This window comes from Camellia sinensis, chromosome 9 (genome assembly GCF_055761805.1).
Source record: "Camellia sinensis isolate YWXY chromosome 9, ASM5576180v1, whole genome shotgun sequence".
Lineage (NCBI taxonomy): Eukaryota > Viridiplantae > Streptophyta > Magnoliopsida > Ericales > Theaceae > Camellia > Camellia sinensis.
The window spans coordinates 109,060,857-109,068,271 of NC_138969.1; positions in this window are offsets into that span (position 1 = coordinate 109,060,857).

Sequence of the window (7,415 nt, forward strand, 5' to 3'; positions counted from 1 at the left end):
TAAAAAGGCTGCCAAGAGTGATCTAAATTCACCCCGACCGCTAGGGTAGTACAATGAGAGTAAGGACTAATCACTTCTATCCCCCCAAAATGTAAAATAATCACCATTCGACGTACACACCATAACTTTCCTATGATAACAATCAATAATAGCTCGGTGCGAAGACAACCAGTCCATGTCAAGAATAATATCAAAACCTGACATATCTAACAATACAAAATTGAAAGGAAGTTGTCGACTAGCGACCTCAATGATACAGCCACGACATCCTTGGTTCAAGAAAACTTTACTCCCAACAGGTGATTCCTCCAGAAGTGGAGACTCTAGTTGTTCGCTTCCTAATCCCAACAAAGATACAAATGCAGTTGCTATAAATGAATGGGACACCCCGATATCTATCAACACACTTAGCCCAGTTATTGAGGATGAGATAAGTACCTCTCATAACAGACGGTCTTGAAGACTACTTCCGATGCAGTGATGGCATACACCCTCCCCTATAATCTCTGCTCTTTTAATATCATCTCTTTGAACATAAGTTCGCTGTGCCGACTATGCAGATGTGGCTCTATGTACTGCCCTGGATTCTTGGCCTGACTGGGTTAGTTGATAAGACTATCTCTGTCCTGGGCCCATCTGAAAACCCCTCGGACTGGCGAGATCTGGTCACATTTATGGACCCTGCTCATTGTGGACAAAACTTATTTAGATGCCCCGGTTGACCACACTGATAACAAGATGGTGACTGTCCCCCATTATATAACTGACTCTAGGAATGAGTAACTTGAGATTGTGGTCCACCTTTCTATTCGTACCCCGAAGCTTTGTGACCCAATTGGCCACATTTATAACATGCTCCACGAATTTGACCTATGCTCCCTGAACTTCCACCCATCACGGAGTCAGAAGATTTGGCTTGTTGCGAGAGCGACTGAAATGATGATGATGAACCCCTAGACTTCTTAGAGGACCCCGACTTGCCCCAAGATTTAGAATGACCCGTCCTCTTTAATTTCTGTCTCGCCTCCTCTACCTCCACCATAATTTCCATATAGGTTGCAGCTTCCACTAAGCGATCATAATCACGAATCATGTTGCCCACTATTTTCATTAAAATTTTCGGTCTTAACCTCTTCTCAAATTCTAAGCATCGTTGTTCTTCGATTCTTATTAGCTCAGGTACAAAATGAGATAAACTTGTGAATATGGCTTCAAACTCAGCCACAGGTGTATCAAGTTGCCTTAACTCATCAAACTGTTTCCTTAGTCACTCCCTAGCAGTGGGAGGGAGAAACTTTTCTTGGAATGTGTGCATGAAAGCCTCCCAAGTATGCTCAACTCTATTCTTGACATACTTGCACCATTGCCCAGCCTCTCCTTTCAATTGTTAAGCCGCTAATGCTACCTGCAACTCATCCTCACGGATATCCAAGATCTCAAAGGATTTTACAATTTGTTCCAACCACTCATCTGCTTTCATTGGATTAGGTCCGTTGCTGAACTCGGCGAGATTCGAACGAAAGAACTCATTTCTCAAAAAGGAAGCTCTAGTTTCTTCTTTAACTATCCTAGCCACTTGCTCTGCTCAAAGTATCTTCATGGACTCTCAGAGAGCTCTTGCCATCTTCTTGGCCAAGGCCCCCACTGCATCTTTGGCCGATGGGACAGCCACATCATTTTGTCCCACTCCTTCTTTTTGGAGAGGTAGATCTTGCTGAGCCGGCATCTCCCGGCTACCGCTACGTGGTCTACCGCAACCCTTACCGCGTCCAGACATCCTGTATAGAGGTAAAAAGAAAAGATTTAACTCACCATCCATACATTATATGTTAGCCCACACGTTGCACACAAATCAGACACATGTCTATACCGATGTCTATGTCATAGAAAGCACTCCACACAGTCACATAAACACATAAGACACCCTCAGTTACCCTCTCAAGATTCTGACTAGTCCCATCGCACTCAAGGATCCCCTGGTGGAAAAAACATTGATCAGGTGCCTTTCCAAAAATTTTGATGGCTGCAATAGATGCAAGTCATATCCCAAGAGATCAACGCCATACCCATGCAATCATACAAACAGATAAAACACACAAGGCAACTAACATCCCTTATTAACATGACAGCCCTATGTGGTAAAGCCGCTTTCCATAAGCTCCAGGTATTTAAACCCGGTTAGCTCTGATACCAATTTGTAACACCCAAAGTTTCCCACAAGAATAAACCATAACCATGCATTGCAACGGACCATAAAGTCCTCTTTATTATTGAACTTGGATCCAAAATTTATAAGTCCATGATACACATTAATCCTAATCCGTGTCTTTGGGTAAGTTCAATAATCTAGAAGACTATACAAAAGAAATTCTTCATTAAGGCATACAAAATTTTTTAAGTTTTGTCAAATACAACAAAACAAATTTCAATGTATGATACAAAACTCCATACTTTTACAATCAAATTTCTTGGGCCCAGCTTCCCAGCAAAATAAAAGTGCAACTTCAAATCATTATAGTGGTGTGTCACCAGTTCCTGAAAAATTAGATAGGGTTGAGCTATAGGCCTAGTAGAGATATATTTAACCAAGTATCTAATCATTAGAAGAAGCACATGGCACTATCATAACAAAACAATAGAAAATAATTGACATTGATAAATAAAGAAAAATTACAGTACACCTCAGTCCCACACAAAACCGTTCTCAACTCCAGGAAGAGAAATACACCATGAGTCCCTTACAAGAGTCTGAACCACATGCATAAGTCACTTTCATGTAATATCATCTCCACATTTAACGAATATTATACGGCAGGACGTGGGCACCAAAAAACCATGTTTTTCCACATTTGCTGACTATTATATGGTAGGACGTGGACACCCAAAATCATCCATTTTTCCACTTTACGGCAGAACCAGTGGACACCCAAAAACATTTTCCCACATTCGTTTAGCGATAAGCGGAGATAGAGCAATTGGGCACCTTGACTCCCCGCGCGGGTACCAACACAACACCACATTCTCAAAATCGACTCTTAACCCAGACTCCTATTCACTTTACCACCTTACTCTACTTTGTTTCAAGTAATTAAGTGTTTAACATTATAAGTGATAGGGAACAATTATAACATTCAAAGAGCCTCAATCCCCTAATCACAATTTTAACACCACAAGAATATCTATATTTTCAACATCGTGATTATTCACAAAATTTCAAGACTTTAAGGAAATTCTCCTCCAAGTATCATTCTCTACTCATTCAAAATTAGGATTTTTAACAAATTTGGGGCTTCTTTCCCATTTGCACATATATATATATATATATATCTATTCTCACCATTATTACTCATGTCATATGGAAAATTAGATAAAACTTTAATAAAAGTTGAGTAAAATTTCCGTTTTTTGAGAAATACAAGGTCTAATATACTCAATCATCAAATTAAGTCATAAAGTCACAACAATACCATATAATCATCTTCAAAACAGAGAGATACTAAGTTAAAAGTAACCCTACCTCAAGAAAAGAGCAAGAAGCTTGATTTTTAGGAGAATCCTTTGCAAAAACAAAATCCAATCGGTAGGAATGAAGATCTTCACTTGGACTTCACTCATTGCAAGTGATTTCGACTAGATCTTAGAGGAATAGAGAGTATTTAGGGTGAGAAACCTAGGGTTTTTCAGACTTAAGACAAGAAAGAGGAATAAAGAAAAGAGAAGTGGAAAGAATGATCTAGAAATGCCTTTTTTAATATACTGAATTCGTACAGACCGCTCGAGCAGTTTTTTTATCGCTCGAGCGGTGAATGAGGCTTTTTTGTATTTTTGTCTACAAAATGAGATTCTGGGAGCCTTGCATCTTTGCTCGGGCGAACTAATAGTCACTCGAGCGGTCCACCCTGACCTGCAAAACTACTGGATGCCCTCAATCTTTGCTCGAGTGGTACTTTCACCGCTTGAGCGGTCACCTGGAACAAAATGTCACAACTCTCTCTCATTCATACCCATTATTAGGAGTGTAAAAATGGCCCGGTCTGTTGTCGGGCCTAGTAGGCTCTCACCAAAGATCGGGTTCGCCCACTCACACAAAATAATAGCCATAGCCTAGGGATACTCTAGCCTTGGGCTAGGCTTTGGGTGGGACCATCGGGCCTGGGCTGAGCTTGACCATTTTTTTAAAATTTTTTCTACTAAAATTTTATTTGTTTCCCACTGAAATAGCTTAGAAATGATAGTAGGCCTCGAGCAAGCCGAGTAGACTAGGCTTCGGGCCTAGCATTGGAGTGGGCCTTTAGTGGGTCAGGCTTAGGTCAGGCTTAGCGGGTCTGGGACATTGTGTTCACCACTCGAGTGGTAAAGTGTTCTCTTGAGTGGTATGTTTGAAATCTCTTCATTGCTCGAGTGATAGAATGTTCGCTCAAGCGATCTGTTCGGGGTCAAATATTTTAAAACTAACTTTTTGACTCATTTCTCTTTTTCTATCCTTTCTTCTTCTCACTCCTCCGTTCCGAAAACCCTAGCCTAAAAACCCTAGATTTCATTTACAGATACCAAAAATCCATTCTAGTTCCTTCATTAAAAGTGTAGAGCAAGTTGAGAACAATACTTTGAACCGATTGGATCGTGAATTCTTCATGGTTTCCTCATTGGGTCTTTATCATTTCACATTCATCTTGTGGTAATAGAAAAAGAGGGGTTTTGCTTCAATAATCTGCGACCCCTAACTTTTATAAACCCTATTAAGTACATCACTTTTGAGATTCTATAATAAAGCCCTTAGTTTTGCGTTTATTTGCAAAATTAATCATAGAGCTAAAAACACATTGCAAGTGAACCCATACAAACCCTAAGCAACCCCGATAGCATAGTTACCGATTTGACACCGTAATATTAACTATAAGGCCCCTGACCTTGGTAATTTTATTCTAGATCATCACTTCCAAATTCTTTCAATAAAGACCCTTGATTTCCTATTTGATTTCAATTTAACCCTAGAGTAAAAAATAGGCATCAACCGAGAACCCGCAAACCTTAATCAATCCCGGTAACTTAGCAATCATTTCCAATACCATAATAATGAATAAATAACTCCTTAATTATAAATCTATTATTCAAAATCCTATATTTCTTTTTCTCATTACGATTCAGCATTTAATCTGAAATAAAGGAACTTTAACTAAATTGAATTCCCACATCCTAATTTAATTAAATACTACACTTAAATAAATGGTTTAATTCATAAATTATGGCCTTAGACGTCATATTTTTTAAATCACAAATTGACCCTAAGCTAGTACTATTATATATATATACATACTTGTACTAATAATTAAAGTTGCACATAGAAGATCTAAGGTACACAAAGTAAATCAATAAAATCCCTCTAAATCTTCATAATGGCCAAGCATCATACTACCCCCCATAGGTTATAATGGGAATCAAATCAAATATTCTCTAAAATCATGAGAATCAAATAAAATATATATGTTTGTACCTTAATTCAATCTTTGTCTACAAATATTACATCAAATTGTACACAAATTCTCCAAATCTTGAGCACATGGCTGGCCACTTCCCCCCCTCCCCCTAGGATACACTAGGATTTTCTAGTAATTAATTAGTTTAATTTAATACACAATTGCAATTACAAGAAGCAAGTAATAAAGTATGATATTCAAGCCAATAACAAAGGTTAGATGTCAGTAATCTAGAAATCCCCCAAAAAGATTTTGTTCTCCCAACTACAAGAATTGGACACCGAACTATTTAGAATTCTTTCTTTCGCTACTTTGCAGAACGTACCATGGATGCCTGCAACGATTATCTATCACACAGTGCCATTGGTAGACCTCAAAAGAGGTGGCAAAAAGAAAAAGGTTTTATCATCCTAAATCTAACCTTATCCCTTTGAATTTTTTTTATCCTCTTGAATGTCTCAATTGGACCCAATCCTATCTCACCAAATCAATCCATCACAACGATTTTGAATACGTCTGTTCCATTCTAGGGTTAACGCCATAACAGTTTGCACAAGACTTAACCTTCAGTTAGGGAATATCCCCCATCAATCTATACTTAACACATCATCATCTCTTCATTGTTCAGTGATCAATAACCCAATACCACCTATAGATGGGCCCTCGGGCCTCATGCTTCTACAGTTCGGACTCAAATGTCATGGGTCTTAATCTGATCTCGTAGAGTGCAATGCAAGACTGATAAATCACCAAAGAGTCCAAATCCGGCAAATCGTTTTGGAAAACTAATTTTTAAGAAAGAAGTGCTAAACATGGACTCTTTGCCAGATACAGAGTCGCCACCTAAATATTTATTTTGGGAAATTTAGGAAACCTTGACTCGTTGCCTAAGGCCACGTGTCCGTCATCACCAAAGTTGCCTCGGCTCGGGAACTTGGGTACGATTGGGGAAGGTCATCTAAGAGCACCCCCGCTCGCCTGATCCGAAGATCGACCTGTACTAAGCATGATATTTTGTTTTGAAAACATATGTGTTCTTATTCTGGTTAATTAGCTAATCTTACTACGTGATGCGCACAGCCAACAAGTATAGACTTGATTGCCTAATTTGGAACAAAGCATCGCATATCCGTTTGTTTGGAAATGGTTTGAAGTTTGCTACTCGCAAGTAGGCTAAAACACGGATTTTAATGAATTATTTCAATTCAAGTAATCCAACCTTCACTCACAGGCATTTGAGCAGTTATATCACATAAGCAATTAGCCTCATGGCAAGTGTGCTTTCATGTTAACACTCACATATATGCAAGATGCTAAAGCATAAACACTCACAGTGTACTCCAAGCCAAAACAAAGAACATGCTAGTAATCAAATGTATGATCCAAGTCCATATTAAGATGGCTAATGCATCGTAGGCAAAATGCTACTAGAATAGGCTCGACTAATCTAAAATGGCATATGAAATGCAACACTCGATACATGTATTCAAGTTGGAATTGAAATACTATGCAATTAGTATGATGTGCCGAGCCTGATGCGTGCAATACGAATGAATGTATCCAAACATGCTATCATAAGTATGCTAATTGAAACATGCCCTAAAACTAACCAACAAAAGCAAGTAAGTAAAAGGGAGAAAGATGTGGGGTTGGAAGACATTTACACACGCACGCACACTTACTACAAGATTCGCCCTCTCGACGGAGGGTCCGAAAGAATAATACAAATTAATCTAATTAATTAACTACCCTAGCTAATTAATTAATCACACAACCAAATCGAAATGAATAACTATTCTAAGTTATTAAAGCATTAAAATGGCCTCGAGACGAGGGATGAATGCATGCTCGGGCGGCTTCGCTCGGAAATCCATCACCATGCTTCATATTGCCTCTGTTTGCACTGCTCTGTACTCTCTGAAAATTGTGCCAACTCCT